Here is a 17501-nt window from a genome sequence, read left to right as displayed (position 1 = left end):
AAATCATGGAAGTTTCCAAACTGTCTTCATTCACTGAGCTAATTTCTGGGCTGAAGTCTCAGGATCACTAGTCAGCTTCTTGGTATGAGCCACAGGTTCTGCTGATATCAGCTAGTCCACCCAAATGCAAAAGTCTGAAAAATATCTCAAAGACCAATCTTAGGTTTTGACAATAATGATGACATCTATAGGAGCAATTGGTGAGTTTACAAATATTGACCTCTCACTATGAGACTCTTAATAAGTAAGGGATTATAGAAAGGAAAGTTAGGAAACAGTGGCTGATTATTATTTAATTATGCCTACATTTTAGCCAAATTCAGGTCCTTGCCATAATCCTAAACTTGTGGTCTTTCATTAGTTTCACAAAGGCAATTTTGGTCCCAGAGCAAATAATACATTAGTTTGGGGAAGGGACTGTTATTACCTTAGTTTAAAAGTTAACAAAGGCAATTAGCTTGTGAGGTTAGAAGCAAGAAGGAGCCAGTTAGGTAAAATTTCTCTCACTGTTATATATTTTTTTTCTTTTTTGAGACAGAGTATCCGTCTGTCACCCAGGCTGGAGTGCAGTTGTGCAATCTCAGCTCACTGAAGCATCTGCCACCTGGGTTCAAGTGATTCTTGTGCCTCAGCCTCCTGAGTAGCTGGAATTACAGGCATATGCCACCATGCTTGGCTAATGTTTGTATTTTTTGGTACAGACAGGGCTTCACCATGTTGGCCACACTGGTCTCAAACTCCTGGCCTCAAGTGATCTGCTTGTCTCAGCCTCTCAAAGTGCTGGATTACAGGTGTGAGCCATCATGCTTCGCCCTCACTGTTATAATTTTTGCAAAGGCAGTTTCAATATCAGTAACAGGAAAATAATATACTATTCCACAGTTAGATAATCAAGCAATGGTAGCTAGAGATGATACAACCTCAGAATAATGTATCTAGTTTAAAAAAATGATAGCAAGAGTTAAGTTCCATTATGATCTGTGTTCTCCAACTTGCCTAGAAGTATAAAATGTGAGAAAGAATCCAATAGCACTTGATGGACACTCAGGAGTATTATGATGTTTGAAAAGGTAAAATTATGTTTTTTTAGGCAAAACAGAATGAGCACAGTATCCAAGATAATATTTTAATCACTATCTAATATGGGAACAAGGAAGACTTTATATCCTGCTAGAATAACACCTGTTAATCCATGATATTTAGAGGCAACTTAGCAAATAAATGTTAGAATAATGTTGCTGAGTTAGATATAACCTGGTTAGTTTCCAATAAGCCATTAGTCATTTGGATCATCTCTTCTACCAAAATGAAATTAATGCATCTCTTTCAAACAAAATTCTGCAATTTAACAAGTCACTTTACTAAATCTAGAATATTCAGTAAAGACTAAATAATATGATAAACTATACTGTCCCCCTGACAGTCCTTTGGGGGTGCCTTTGCATCTGCATAAAAAAAATGCCACAACTTTTGCTTTATTTCCAAGTTTAAGTTAATTGTTTCTAACAGGTGCAATAAAACATATTGTCAGTTGGAAAACATGGAATATCAGATAGCTATATTAAACTCAGGAATTAAAATAGAAAAAAAGAAACATAATAAATCAAAAAATATAGTAAATAGAAAAAAAAGTAGTCCTTTATGTAGTCACATAGCATAAGAAAAGGAAAAGGTCTATTCTAAAAGTAGAAAGAAAAAGTTAATGGCAAAAATATTTTTATTCTTAAAATAATATTTTATAATTTGTTCTGTGTTTTCAAACATACAAAAAAACAGAATCTTTGGACAATAGTATAGTTAAGATAAAAACACACATGATATTCCCTTATCCATTTTTAATACATAGAGATATTGATAAAATATTTTAAACAGCTATAAAATATGCACAGTAAATCTTGAAAGTAAAAATAGAAACAGCAGTGTCCCAAGGACAAAGAAGAATCCCATAGTGTTTAGTATAAACTGCCTACAGAGAAACTGAAAATAAATGTCAGCCTTCGGGACTAGAGATTGTATGTTTTTGTGGGGATGATAGTCAATGACACAGAGGTACTACATGGAAAAACTCTTTGCAAATTAATAAAGTAGCTGAAAATGTACTTCCTGTCTGTAAATTAGAAACTCGTGCGTGATTCCTGCTTATCAGCCCAGAGACACAGTTTGAATAAAAATGTACACACCATGCCATAGATGAAAACCAAATCAATAATTGAAGATTAGAATTCCAAGTCACAATTATATTTGTCTTGGAGGTGGGATGGCTGGTAGGGCTGAAACATAAACTGTAAACCTTAATACAGTAATTAAAAAAATCCATGCTGAAATGGGTAAAACTTACAGTGTTCAGGCAGATGTAACTATGAGGTAGTAGTCCTATAGGAATATAGAAATGCCTCCTCAATCCAGAACAAACTTGGGTCTGTGGCCAATGATAATCTCTAATAGGACTAAGACTATAGAAAGAAACATAAAATTTGACAGACAGTAAAAGTTTATGAATAACATAATGCCATTAACAGTTTATTAAACAGATAAATTCCTGTGGTACTAGAGACAATAGATCAATCTGAAAGGGACAATTATATACTTTTATTTAAAACATTCAAAGAAATAAAGTAGGAAAGGCAAACATAAAGATGTCAACAGATGTATAAAAATAATTACAATGGAATCTTGGAAATGAGATTGGACCAAATGGACCAAATAGATATTTACACAACTCTCCACTCCAAAACAACAATATACACTTTTCTCATCTGCACATGGCATATTCTCTAAAATCAACCACATATTTAGCCATATAATAATCTTCAGCAAATTCAAAAACCTAAATTTGTACCAAACACACTCTTGGACCACAGCACAATAAAATTGAAATCAGTACTAGGAAAATAACTCACAACTATATAATTACATATAAATTAAATGACCTCCTCCTGTATGACTTCCGGGGAACCAATGCAATTAAGGCAGAAATCAAGAAATTCTTTTAAACTAATAAGAATAAAGATAGAACATATGAGAGTATCTGGGACAGAGTTAAAGCCATATTATGAGGAAAATTTATAGCACTAATTACCCACATCAAAAAGTTAGAAGTATCTCAAATTAACAACCTAACATCACACCCGGAGAAACTAGAGAAACAAGAATACACCAACCCTGAAGCTAGCGAAAGACAAGAAATAACCAAAATCAGGGCTGAAATGAAGGAAATTGAGACATAAAATAACATGCAAAATATCAATGAGTTCAGGAGTTGGTTTTTTGAAACAAGAAATAAGATTGATAGACCACTATCTATACTAATAAAAAAGAGAGAAGAATCAAATAAACAGAATCTGAAATGATAAAGGGAACATTACTACGAATCTCACAGAAATACAAAAAACCTTCACAGACTACTATGAACACTTTTATTTATATAAACTAGGAAATCTAGAAGAAATGGATAAATTCCTGGAAACATATAACCTTCAAAGATTGAACCTGGAAGACACTGAATCCTTGAACAGACCAATAACAAGCTCTAAAATTGAATGAGTAATAAAATGTCTACCAACCAGAAAAAGCCCAGGAACAGACAGATTCACAGTGGAATTCTGCCAGATGCATAAAGAAGAGCTGGTACCATTCTTACTGAAACTATTCCAGAAAAAAAATGCAGGTGGAGGAAGTCTTCCAACTCCTTCTATGAGGCTAGCATCATCCTGATATCAAACCTGGCAGAGACACAACAATGAAGGAAAACCTCAGGCCAATATCCTTGATGAAGAGATATACAAAAATCCTCAACAAAATACTAGCAAACTGAATTCAGCAGCACATCAAAAAGCCAATCTACCACGATCAAGCAGGCTTTATTACTGGAATGTAAGTTTGGTTCAACATGTACAAATCAATAAATGCTATTCACCATAGAAACATAACTAAAAACAAAAATCACATGATCATATCAATAGTGAAAGAAAAGGCTTTCAATAAAATTAAACTTCTTTCATGTTAAAAACCATCAACAAACTAGGCATTGAAAAAGCGTACTTCAAAATAATAAGAGTCATCTACGACAAACCCACACCAACATCATCCTGCATGGGGAAAAGCTGGAAGCATTCCTTTTGAGAACTGAAACAAAGCAAGGATGCCCACTCTTACCACTTCCATTCAACATAGTAATGGAAGTCCTAGCCAGAGCAATCAGACAAGAGAAAGAAATGAAAGGCATCCAAATACAAAGAGAGGAAGTCAAACCATCTCCGTTTGCAGATGATGTGATTCTATACCAAGAAAACCCCATAGTCTCTGCCCCAAAGCTTCCTGATCTGATAAGTAACTTCAGCAATGTTTTAGAATACAAAATCAATGTTCAATAATTAGTAGCATTTCTATAAACCAACAACATCCAAGCTGAAAGCCAAATCATAAACATAATCCCATTCACAATAGCCACAAAAAGAATAAAATACTTCCTAACCAGAGAGGTGAAAGATCTCTAAAATGGGAATTAGACAACTCCACTCAAAAAAATCAGAGATGACACAAACAAGTGAGAAAACATTCTGTGCTCATTTATAGAAAGAATCAACATTGTTAAAATGTCCATACTATCCCAAGCAATTTACAGATTTAATGTAATTCCTATTTCCTTATGGCCACACTTGTTCCTCTTCCAGAAGATAGTTTATTTAATGAGACAATTTTGAAACATTCTCTATTTACTTTGAAACACTGCTTCTTAACCTGTAAAAATATAGTTATACATTGAAAGAAATTTGCAAAGAAATGTGTAGGGAGGTCCTGTGGACCCTTTCCCTCAGCCTCTTTCAGTATTAACATCTTATAGCAAAATACCTAAATCATGAAATTAGCATTAGTATAATTCACAGTGCTTATTTATATTTTACCAGCTATACATGAAATCATTTGTATGTTTTTGTGTGTGTGTGTGTGTGTGTGTGTGTATGTGGCACCCATGTAGCAACCACTTTCCTTCTTCCCCTAGCCCTTGACAGCCCCTAATTTATTCTCTATATCTATAATTATTTCATGAATGTTATATGAATAGAATCAAACATTCAAACCCTTTGAAACTGGCTTTTTTTTCCCCTACTCAACCTGCTTCCTTGAGGCTTATTCAAGTTGTTGCATATATTTTTAATTTGCTCCTTTTCATTGCTGAGTAGTATTCCAAACGTATGAATTACTGCAGTTTGTTTAGAAACATGTGTCTTTTAAAATTGTCATCATTCCTCCACATAACTTTTACTTAGGGCAGTGCTTTAAGTCCAAAACCATTGAGCATGCAAGAAGTACTGGAAAATAAGAAAGAATTACTTGCCTACCGTGCTTTGGTGTGACCCTAGAGTAGCTATTATCTACAAAGTTTCAAATTATATAATTTTCCATCCTATATTTTAGAAAAGTGTGTTAATTTTAGAGCTGTGTCTTCCAGAATATCTGATTTGATGTTGTTTGAATGTAACAAAAATATCAAATTGATTGCTTTCTTCGTAGTTGATCAGCTAAATCCATTTGCTTGAATGAACAATCTAATTAAAGCCAGATAGTAAATATGATCTTTGCAGGTCATATGGTCTCTGTCATAACTACCCAACTAATCATTGCAGCGGGAAAGCAGTTACAGACAATAGCAAACAAATGTTCATAACCAGATTTGTCCTACGGGCCAAATAGTTATATATAGTTTGCTGACCCTGATATTAGACTATTGCATTGTGCACTGTTAACTGCAGTGGAAAATAAAAAGTTATCTCACATAGTTTCCATATATTCTGACCTCCAGTCTAATGTCATAAATACAGAAATGTTTATGGAGTGAATAGGTATTGACTGTGATATTTGAGATATTATGTAAAAATCTCATATCTTGTTACCATATTTACAATTTATTTTTTATTTTTGCCTTTCATTATCTTATCATTTAATTGGGATGAAAAGCTGTGACTCAATTAAAGAACAGTAAAAGGTCAAACAATAGTGCCGATAACAAGGTTTATAAATATCCAAGGCAGGGAGAGATCAGCTACAGTGAATAGACCAAGGGACACTGAAATGAGAACCATAGCTTTGAGCTGGTCCATGAAGGATAAATAACACCTGGAGTGGAAGAAAATATATAGCAGGCATTCTAGAAGAACTCTGGGTATAGCTGCATATAAATATTGAAACAGTGCCCCGCAGAAAGTTAGTGAACAAAATTGTGTGTTTTTGTTGTTACAGTATTAACACCACGAATATAATAATTATGGAAGAGTGCCATCCAGTGCACCTAGAGTTGTGTGTATCACAGGATAGTTGCTACTCCTATAGAACATAAACCCATGCATTTGATTCTCATTTCTGATTCCCAAAAGGTCTGCTGTTTATTGGTGGTCATGGCTCACACTGGACACCAAGTTTCTACAATTTATAATATCCTGTTTAGCATAAGATCCTGAGAAGAAATCAGTGTAATTTTATTTGATTTAGCATATAAACCTCATTATTAGTGATTTAATGAATTTATTGTTAGCGTACCATCCAAATACCTGACCACAAAAATCACATTCTTTCAATTTATCTACTTGTATTTTATGCTTTATATTTTCACCAATTCATAATCCCCATAGGTTTTTGTTGATTTTTTGCTCACCTTGCTTACTATCTCCAGGAGAAAAAGCAGCTTACTTCCTAACAGAAGCCTGGACTAGAGACACAGGGAAATAATGATGGAACATTTTTCCTTTTGGTTTACCGCCCTTGATTCCTGGTGCTTTGTTAGAGCTTGAAGGAAATAAGGTCTTTCTCTTGTTCCAAGTATTCAGAGCCTGTATTAGCTCCTATAATCAGAACTATGCCTCTGTGTCTGTGATGGGAGGGCAGTAAGGAACATAAAATTCTTCAGTGTGGCCCTTTAAGTTTCATCCTAGACATAGAAATAGAAGGGCTCAGTACTTTTTTTTCATAGTTCTGTGTTTGTCTCAAAACATTACTCTTCTCAGTATACAGTCATCCCTCCATATTTATAGGTTTCATATCCATGGATTCAATCAACTGCAAATCAAAAATATTAGGGAATAAAAACAAGAAAAAATAACAATATAACAATAAAAATAATGCAAATAAAACCCCACAAAGTATAATAATGATTTACAAAGCATTTACACTGTATTAAGTATTATGTTATTCGTTTGTTCTCGCATTGTTATAAAGAAATACCTGAAATTGGGTAATTTATAAAGAAAAGAAGTTTTATTGGCCCACATTTCTGCAGGTTGTACTGGAAGCGTGGCAGTATCTGCTTCTGAGGAGGCCTCAGGGAGCGTTTACTCATGGTGGAAGGCAAAGTGGGAACAGACATCTCACATGGCAAGAGCAGGACCAAGAGAGAGAGTGGCGAGGTGCCATATCCTTAAACAACCAGATCTCCTGAGGGAGAACTCACTATCACAATGACAGCTCCAACCATGAGAAACTGCCCCCATGATCCAATCACCTCCCACCACGTCCTACATTCAACATTAGAGATTATAATTCTACATGAGATTTTGACAAAGACTACCATATCAGTTATCCAGAGATAATTTAGAGTATACGGGAGAATGTGCATAGATTATATGCAAATATTTTGTCATTTTTTATAAGGAACTTCTGTATCTGTGGATTTTGGCATCCACGGGGGTCCTGGACCCAATCCAGCAATGATACTGAGGGACAACTGTATACCTATATCACCTCCTCTTCTTCCCCTATTTCGTCTCCTTTGTGCTATCACCACCACCGCTATAGAGGGCAATTATGATTAGGGACCTAGGGATAAAAGATGCCATAAGACTTGGTTTATTCCTCCCCTTAAGAACTGTTCAGCCCTGGTGAGAGACAGAACTTAGATTAAAAAAGATCTATTACAAAACAAGGTGACTAAGCTAGGTCAAATGCGTATTACAATCGACATGTCAAAAGGCAAATGCCTGACTGAATGCTGTAACTGTTGGGATAATTTTATGCACTTTTTTGACTCTCTGCCATTCCTTGGCCTAGAATGTATTTTCTTTTTATACTGTCAGTTTGATCTTCCTCCAAGAAGACTTTCCTTCTTTCCATCTCTCTTCCCATCTATGCTGGGTACTACTCGTATGTCCTCTTATAGCACAATGGAAAGACCTCCATTAAAATACTTACTATTCCCTAATGTTTATTTATTTGTCTTCCCGAATAAACAATAATATTTTTGAAAACAGAAATGTCAATTTATGTCTCATTCTATCCTCATCACAGTGCTTCAGACAGGAAGCTACTCAATAAAGAGTGATCAAGTAAATGAATGCCTTTGGAGGAAGGAGAAATTTTTTTAAAGAGTGGCTTCATAAAGAAAGATGAACAATGAATATTTAGCAGGACACTTATACAGAGAAAAGAGGGCCATTACGCCTGCTGGACAAAGAGAACTGACTACATAAGTGGGTAAAAGTAACACAAAGTAGTGAGTAAGAGCTTTGACTCTCAGATCACTTAGACTTGAGTTCAAATTACAGCTGACAATTACCAGGTATATATAATCCTTTTAGAGGTAACTCAAAGCTCTGAGCCTCCCAATCTCTATACTGAGAATAAAAATGATATCAAATCCACGCTAAATATTAAAAATGCTTTTAAAGTGCTAAGTAAAGTATATGATGGAAAAAAATTTAACCTCTGTGAGTAAATAAAAACTTGTTCTAAGTCACATAGGCTATATACCATTGTCACAATTGCATCCATATTGGGTTGCACACCCCTATCCCTTACATGATGCCTCCAGCTAAGGACTTCAGAAGGGCCTTTTCATATTCCTTTAGGAATTACAATGGATTTTTAGTACTTCTAAAATATCTGTACCACCACACCAAGAAGCCCCATTTGAAGTACAGATTTCTGGAGCACACAGGTCATAGCTAGAGCTCCAAGTGATACCAGGACAACAGCATTGCCCTTTATAGTGACGAGGAATCAAAGCTTGAATATCTTATATTTACGTTTCCACCAGTTTCAAAGAGCAAAGCCAAATGGTGAGAGACTTGAGGGTGACTGGCCTCAGCAAGAAGGATGAGAGATAGGAGACAAAAGGCAATGTGATCATACCGATCGGTTCCTTCAGTGCTAGGAGGGGAATGGTGATGGATGCCAGGAAACAGGAGACATTGTTCATTTTCTGCATATGAAAGAATGGGAGCCTTAGCCTCCAAACACCCGTGCTTTCCCAGCTTGCCGTCAAAACTGGTACTGGATGAAAATCCCATTGTACACTAGGTTCGAGGGAAAAGTGGACTCAGCCAAGATTTCAGGCTTCCACACACAGTAAACTTTTGGCTTTCCTTCACTTTTGAAAAGATTATTGAAATATGGAGCAGATATGTCCAAAATGCATCTATCCACCCTCAAAATTATTCAAAATATAAAATTACTACAATAAAAGTCAGGAAATAGAATTTAGAGAGTAAAATGACTCCTTGATCTGTGTAAAGGCAGCAGGAATGAAGCTGCATGATTTGCTGAGAAAACAGCCTGCTCTCAGCAAAACCAAAAAGCAATGTTCTATGTTGCCTTGGCCCAGGCATCAACAGACGTATGTGGGTCCTCATCAATGCACACAGAACTATGCCCTTTTAAAGTGAGTTTCAGAGGTGAGTGCTGCAGAAGCTCAGCTCATGGCAAGATGGATGAATTCTGAGCAGCAATAATGGAATTAGACCCCAAGGGATGGTGCAGGTGAAAGTACAGGGTGAAGAACTCCATAAGCACAGGAGAACTTGTGAGAAAGCTGAGATAGAAACAAATACACGATTTGTTTCCAGGATTGACTAAAAGCTGGAGAAGCTCACTGGGAACCTTTGGAATCCTGTTTGCTGCCCCTGGGCACTTACCTGATTCATCTCTACCCTGAGATTACATCTATTTCTTATAGGAACCAATAATTTTATTTGGATCACAACCCCCCTCTCCCGACTTTGTCCTTTTGGATTAGTTTTCGACACTCATTATCATTTTCTTCTTCTTCAGTCAATATGAAATAGTGAGAGATCTGGAATATGGAACCTGAGACCCCTGGTTTGAATACTGACTATGACTTATGTGCTGAATTCTCTGAACTTCCGTTTCTTTATCTGTAAACTTAAACATATGTGTTCTTAAAACATATAAGAATAATATATTCAAATATGTGTCAACTAGATTCAACTCTGTCATTTAAAACCCAAAGACACTTAAGCAGGTTAATTTTCTCTTTGTTTAAATTTCCTCATCTATAATTTTGAAATGATAATATTTTCCAGCTTGTCTCCAATATTGGTTAAGATGACTAAAATGATGCAAATAAAAGTGCTTTGAAACCCGTAACATATACAAATTTACGCATCTACTTAACACATTGACTTACATCGGTTTTCAGCCTCCATATCTTCAATTGTTTCATTTCTTCCTTGAAAGAATGGGTATTCCCAATACCCATTCCCCTCTTATCCACATGTCAAACCACAGCTCAATGTACACCTCTCCGTTGATGCCTCCCTGAGCAGCTCAGAGCCCAGTTATATGTTACAGATGGATTCTTATGAGAGACCATGTTATCTTATCAGTTAACGTCGATGATTTTGTTTGTTTTGTTGTTGTTTTAAGTAATGCTTTACCTCCCTTCTTAGGAAAGCTGCTCTTTCTCTCCTTACATGCACCTGAGCATGAAGTTCACTGGCCCCTTGATCTAGTGACCATGTGGTCTGGGTAGTAGCTAAAGGAATGCCCTGAACTGGAAATGAGATTTTCTGTGAGGTCCAAGACGGGACATTCAGTCATTAGGATATGGTTTTCCTGCTGATTACATGCAGTCATGCTTTCCAGTTACTTCTTTGCACAGCCAGAGGGGTCCATACTGACTTGAGACAGAGTCTCCAGAGATTTAGATTATTTTAAAACACCCACATCTTTTATGCTTTTTTACTCTGTCTTTTCTACAAATACCTTGATGCTGGTGAAAGTCCACTTGAGTTTGCCAACTTTTCTGATTATTGTTGCATTTTGTTTTTCCCGGTAATAGACTACATGCCCCCCACTTGCTTGCTACTTATAGGAGGAGTGACTTACAGGGTGTACACAGATCAGACAATGGTTGAAAGTGGTCATTTTGATTTGCAGAGTTGCATTCAGATGGAAAAATAAAAATGGACTTGGATAAATACTTCCCTTGGAGATGCCTGCTTTAGGAATAAAGACTCCTGTGTTCAGCGATCAGATACCTGACCTTTGATCATTTCTCACGTGACTGTCTAAAGGACTCATGACAAATTAGTTGGAGACTTGGTAGCAGTGGTGGAGTTTGAGTGTCCAGGGAGTGCAACTCATTGACTAGCTGACCCAGAACATCACCTTGATTATAGCTGACATAAATTGTCTTTTAATTGCATGGGATTCTTTTCAGGTAAAGAAATAAATTCTCTTTTTTTTTCAAGACCAATAAGTTAGTCTACACTGGAAGTTGAGCCCCAGATTCATGAGCTGGAAGAGAAACCTGTTGTCATCTGGGAATATGTCTGTTAGAGGAAAATTAAGCACCCAAGTTAGTGCCCAACTTACTTCTCAGAAGCTTCTCCTACACTGTGCACTCAAGGTGGGGTGACCCAAAGGCCCAGCATACGTGGGATTTCAGTCCTGGTGTACACTTAAAAGTGCCTTCTTTCACTCTCAGAAGTGCCCTGGTTAGGGAAATAAATTATGGAGTCATCCCTACACTAGTGCTTATCCAGATAGCAAAGGAAACTTTCCATGCCCAAACAGCAGTCTCTTTACCTGGTTTCTTTAGGTATGTCCATACATCATCAGCCTGGACTTGACTTATTTCCCTCAGTGATGAAATTTGGTCTCAATGGCCAAAAGTAATTCCTTTTGTTCAGAACACATAATTAGCCTTAGAAATGTGTACAAATTATTTTAAAATTGATTTGTAAATATGGAAACAGTGTAGGAGATTTCATGCAAATGTGGTGAGACATAAACCATTAGTGGGGTCAGATGAAGAGTATATAAGTATTCATTATATTGGTCTTTTAACTTTTCTGCAGCATTGAAATTCTTCCAAATAAAAGAAGTGGGGGCAGTCTCCTTGAGATCAGAACAGCCTACTCTGGCCAATAGGCACCGGGGCTTTCCTTAAGTAGTTGATAAATGATGCACTTCACCTCCGGATCATATACAGGGATGTGTGTATAATAATATTTATATGGATTGATAGCAGGGACCACACCCCTTGCCTGTTGTTGGCCTCTTAGAGTTTTGATTGCAGAATTCAAGATATGTATTTTGAAATGACAATAAAATTGATTTCTGATAAAAAGCATTTTTGAGAAATTCAACGTGTATGATCAGTTCTGCTAACATAACCATATTTAAATATGTATTAGTATTTTTTTAATTTCCCGAATTCTAACTCCCAACTTCCTTAATTTCTATAGCTAGTTTTTTACTTACGAAACATTATAACGTAAAAGTAACAGAATGAAACTTGTGTTTCAAGGGAAGTGGGGGACCTTCTCATAATGCTGTATTGCAAGCTGTTATCCTTATAATGAAAGAGGCAAATAAATTAGTTTTATTCAACCCAAAGAACTTAAATTAGTATTGAAGAGAGCTGAAGGTGAGGAACTGAGGCAATGGGTTTGAATATAAATTAAAATTTACTAACACTGTGAAAGAAATGATGTTGGCAATCTTCCAAAATATTTGTTCATAGCAGGTATCATATTAATGAATACATAAATTTATGTACACTTTACAGTTAGCATTTTATGAAGTGTTACTTGAAGTAATTATCAGTTCAGCACCATACGCCAGCTAATAATATTTAATAACAATAATAATGCTTTGTTCTTTTGCCAAAGATTACAATGGGTTATCAAGCAATTCATTATCCTTTAACATCTTGGCTGTGTGGAAATATCTTCATGACTTGATTTTGCATACGAAGAAACTGAAGCCCAAAGGTATAAGGAAAAACATTCTTAAAAGTCATTAAAATCTCAAGGACAAATAAAATTTTGAGCAAAAACAAGATTTCCTTGGGTACAGAGCAGTTGCTTTTTGGAGTTCTGGATGAGCCACAATGCTCATTCTCATTGCTGTTTGGAAAACTTCACTGAATTTCTTTTATTGTAAACTGGATCTATTCCAATTACAGTTGGGAGAGATGAAAAAAGGACAAAAAGACTTCAGTAATTTGTACATTGAACATTGAATACACATATTTACTTCTCTATTACTATCTCAGAAACGCAGTGTTTTTTCTTTGACCTCATGATTTTCCTACTTTTGAAGCATAGATTTGTCCATGAAGATTGTGTGAATGAAACATTTACTTCTGTCTTGTTGTGTGTGTGTGTGTGTGTGTGTGTGTGTGTTTAAACACTTGTATGGTGGAATAATTGACATACAATGGACTGCACATATTTAAAATGTACAAGTTAAGTTCTAATGTATGTATACACCTGTGAGACTATCAATACATTAAGATAGCCAATATATCAATCACGCCTGAAAGTTTCACTTTTATTTTATTTTATTTTTAGTTTTGGAGACAGAGCTTCACTCTGTTGCCCAGGCTGGAGTGCAGTGGCACAATTTTGGCTTACTGCAACTCTCCCTCTCATGTTTAAGCGATTCTCCTGCCTTAACCTCTCCAGTAGCTAGGACTACAGGTGCCTGCTAGCACGCCTGCCTAATTTTTGAAATTTTAGTAGAGATGGGGTTTTATCCTGTTGGCCAGGCTGGTCTCAAATTCCTGACCTCAAGTGATCCTCCCTCCTTGGCCTTCCAAAGTGCTGAGATTACAGGTGTGAGCCACTGCACCTGTCCACACCCAAAAGTTTCCTTATAACACTTCGTAGTCCCTCCTTCCCACCCCTTCCTAACTCCCCACCCCTAGACAACAACTGGTCTGCTTTACGTAAATTAGTTTTCATTTTCTAATGTTTTTAAAAAATGGAATCTTGCAATCTGTATTTTTTGTTATTTTTGGGTTTCTGTCACTTAGCCTCACTATTTAAGATTCACCAGTGTCTATAGATGTTTTAAGACTTCATACCTTTTGTTTCTGAATAGCATTTTAGCATACAGATATATTACAATCTTATTGTCCATTTACCTATGTATGACATTTGGGTTGATTTCCTTGAGGCTATTACAAATAAAGCTACTATGAAATTTCATATTCAGGTCTTTCTATAAACATAGGCTTTCATTTCTGTTTAGTAAACACTTAGGAATCGGATAGCTGAGTTATGCGCTAAGTGTATGTTTACCTTTTTACAAAACTGCAGAACTGTTTTTCAAAGTAGTTACAACAGTTTACATAACTCCCAGAAGTTTATGAAGGTTCCACTTGATTTAAATCCTTGCAGTAGTTGATGTCATCAGTAGTGTCAATTTAAGACCTTTTAATGTGTGAGGCAGTGTCTAATTGTGGTTTCATTTACATTTCCCTAATGAATAATGATATTGAACATGCGTTACGTGCTTATTTGTCATCTCTGTATTTATTTGATAAGTTTCCGTTAAAATCTGTTGCTAAATTTTTTTTCTTATTATTGAATTTAGAAAATTATATATTCAGGATACAAATTGTTTATCAAAAATGTGATGTGCAAGTATTCCCTAATGTCTTGGTTTTTTATTCTTTTAATATTGTCTTTCAAGGAATGGAAGATCTTAATATTAGTGAAGTCTAATTTATAATTTTTTAAAGTAAGTCAGACTTTGGTTTTGTTATCTAAGAACTCTGCTTAAACCACAGTCACAAACATTTTTCTCCTATGTGTTCAACTAAAACTTTGATAGTTTTAGCTTATGTTTAAGCCTATTAGTTAATTTTTTTAAAAAATGTGGCAACAGGTATGGGTAGAAGTTTATATTTTTATGTATAGGCATTAAATAGATCTAACAACTTTTTAAAAACAGTATAATTTCTCCACTGGATTGCCTTTGCATTTTTTAAACAAATCAATTGTAGCCATATATGATTGTATTTTTACAGTCTTTATCATTTTCTCTTTTCTTTTTATTTTGTGGCAGGATCTCACTCTGTCACCCAGGCTGGAGTGCTGTGTCACGAATATGGCTCACTGTAGCCTGGACATCCCAGGCTCAAGCAATTCTCCTGCCTCAGCCTCCTGAGTAGCCGAGACAACAGGCATGCACCATCATGCCTGGATAATTTTTACATTTTTTGTAAAGACAGAGTCTCACTTTGTTTGCTAGGCTGATCTCGAACTCCTGGCCTCAAGTGATCCTCCCATCTCAGCCTCCAAAGTGCTCACAGGTGTCAGCCACTGCTCGCAGCCTATCGTTTTCTAATGATTTATTTTTTATTTCTTGCCAACAATTTGTGGTCTTAAATGCTGTAGCTTCATATTGAGTCTTGAAGTCAGGTGTATAAATCTTCCAATTTTGTTATTCTAAGTTGTGTTGATTATTCTAGATTTGTTGCATTTATATAACAATTTTAGAATCAATTTTTTAGTATCTAAAAATGAAGCCTGCTAGGATTTTGTCTGAGATTGGATTGAATCTACACATATATAATTAAAAGACAATGAGCTAATATTGAATGTTTCAATTCATGAAAATTATATATATTTCTCCATTTATTTAGGTATTCTTTAATTTATTTTAGTACTATATTAGAGTTATTAGTTTATATGTTTGCACATATTTTTTTTCTCAGTCTTCATGGAGACTGTCAAACATCGCCAATGCTGACTATATTGCAAGTTGTCACAGCGGGGTATTGGAAAAGTTTTCAATAGCAGTAATCGCACCTCAGGTAAACCTCATTGGCTACAATACTGCCACTGCACAAAGCTTAGCACATCTTTTGTCAGATTTTCTTCTATGTTTACACATTGTGTATGCTATTGTAAACACAATTTTTGTAAATTTTTCTATTTCAAATTGCTCATTGCTGTCATATAGAAATATAATTGATTTTTTATTACTATTCTTTTATTCTAAAAAGTTGACAAAATTACATATTAGTGACAGTACTTTTTAAAAATTAGATTCTGTGTGATTTTCTACACAGGCAATTATGTCAACAGCAAATAAAGACAATTTTATTTCTTCATTTTCTGTTTGGATAGTGTATGTTCTATTTTTCTGGCTTTGTTAGACTTATAAGAAACTCCACAAAAATTTTGAATAAACATAGGGAGAATACACATCCTGCTTTTGTTCCTGATCTCAGTGGGAAAGAATTCAGTCTTTCTCCAATAAATAGAATGCCAACTATAGGTTTTCCAAAGGTCTGTTGTATCAGCTGGAAGTTCCATTATTTTCCCAGTCTGTTGCAAGTTTAAGTCATGAATGGGTATTTGATTTTGTCAGCTTTCGTTTATGTGTGTCTATTAAAGATGACACACATTTTTTCTTTATTCTATTAATATAGTGTATTACATTAATTGATTTTTGGATGTTAAACTAACAGTCCATTCCAGGAATAATCTAACTAGTTCATGGTATAAATCCTTTTTGCATGTTGCTGAATTTGGTTTACTAATTTTTGTTGAGAGTGTTTCATCTCTAAATCGGTCTTTCATTTTATTTATTTATTTATTTATTTATTTATTTATTTATTTATTGATGTCTTTGGCTTACATTTCAGGTAATGCTAGCTTCATAGAGTGAGATAGGACTTATTTCCTCTACAGATTTTCTGAGTTTGTTAAATTTTCTCATGAAGCCATATAAGCCTGAGCTTTTTGTGGTGGGAAAATCTTTTTTTTTTTTTTTTTTTTTTTTTTGAGACGGAGTTTTTCGCTCTTGTCACCCAGGCTGGAGTGAAATGGCGTGATTTCAGCTCACTGCAACCTCTGCCTCCCGGGTTCAAGCAATTCTGCTGCCTCAGCCTCCCAAGTAGCTGGGACTACAGGCACCCACCACCACGCCCGGCTAATTTTTATATTTTTAGTAGACGCAGGGTTTCCCCACGTTGGCCAGGCTGGTGTGGAACTTCTGACCTCAGGTGATTCACCTGCCTCGGCCTCTCACAGTGCTGGGATTACAGGCGTGAGCCACCGCGCCAGCCTGTGGTGGGAAAATCTTAATTACTATTTTATTATTTTGGTTTTAGTTCTGTTTAGAATTTCTAATTCTTCTGGAGCCAATTTTAGTAATTTTACAATTTGTTTTTTATTTTTCTCATTTAAGAAATGTTCTATTTCCCTTTTACTGCCTTCTTTTTGTTAAATATTGTTTAATGTATTATGTTAAATCTTCTGTTGATTTTTTTTTTTGAGACGGAGTCTCTCTCTGTCGCCCAGGCTGGAGTGCAGTGGCGCGATCTCGGCTCACTGCAAGCTCCGCCTCTCGGGATCACGCCATTCTCCTGCCTCAGCCTCCTGAGTAGCTGGGACTACAGGCGCCCCACACTGGGCCCGGCTAATTTTTTTTTTGTATTTTTAGTAGAGATGGGGTTTCTCCATTTT

At 35.7% G+C, this 17501-nt stretch overlaps 1 non-coding gene across 1 annotated transcript; it reads right to left on the bottom strand.

The window, feature by feature from the left end:
* Positions 1–15742: 15742 nt before the first annotated feature.
* LOC112130026 (U4 spliceosomal RNA) lies at positions 15743–15881 on the bottom strand. The gene has a single exon (XR_002912339.2). It is a non-coding gene; the product is annotated as a U4 spliceosomal RNA (small nuclear RNA).
* Between the last annotated feature and the right edge of the window lie 1620 nt (positions 15882–17501).

Source organism: Pongo abelii, chromosome 17 (assembly GCF_028885655.2).
Source record: "Pongo abelii isolate AG06213 chromosome 17, NHGRI_mPonAbe1-v2.0_pri, whole genome shotgun sequence".
Taxonomy (NCBI): Eukaryota; Metazoa; Chordata; class Mammalia; order Primates; family Hominidae; genus Pongo; species Pongo abelii.
Note: the sequence above shows the minus strand (reverse complement) of the source record. Positions and strands in the feature narration are given on the sequence as shown.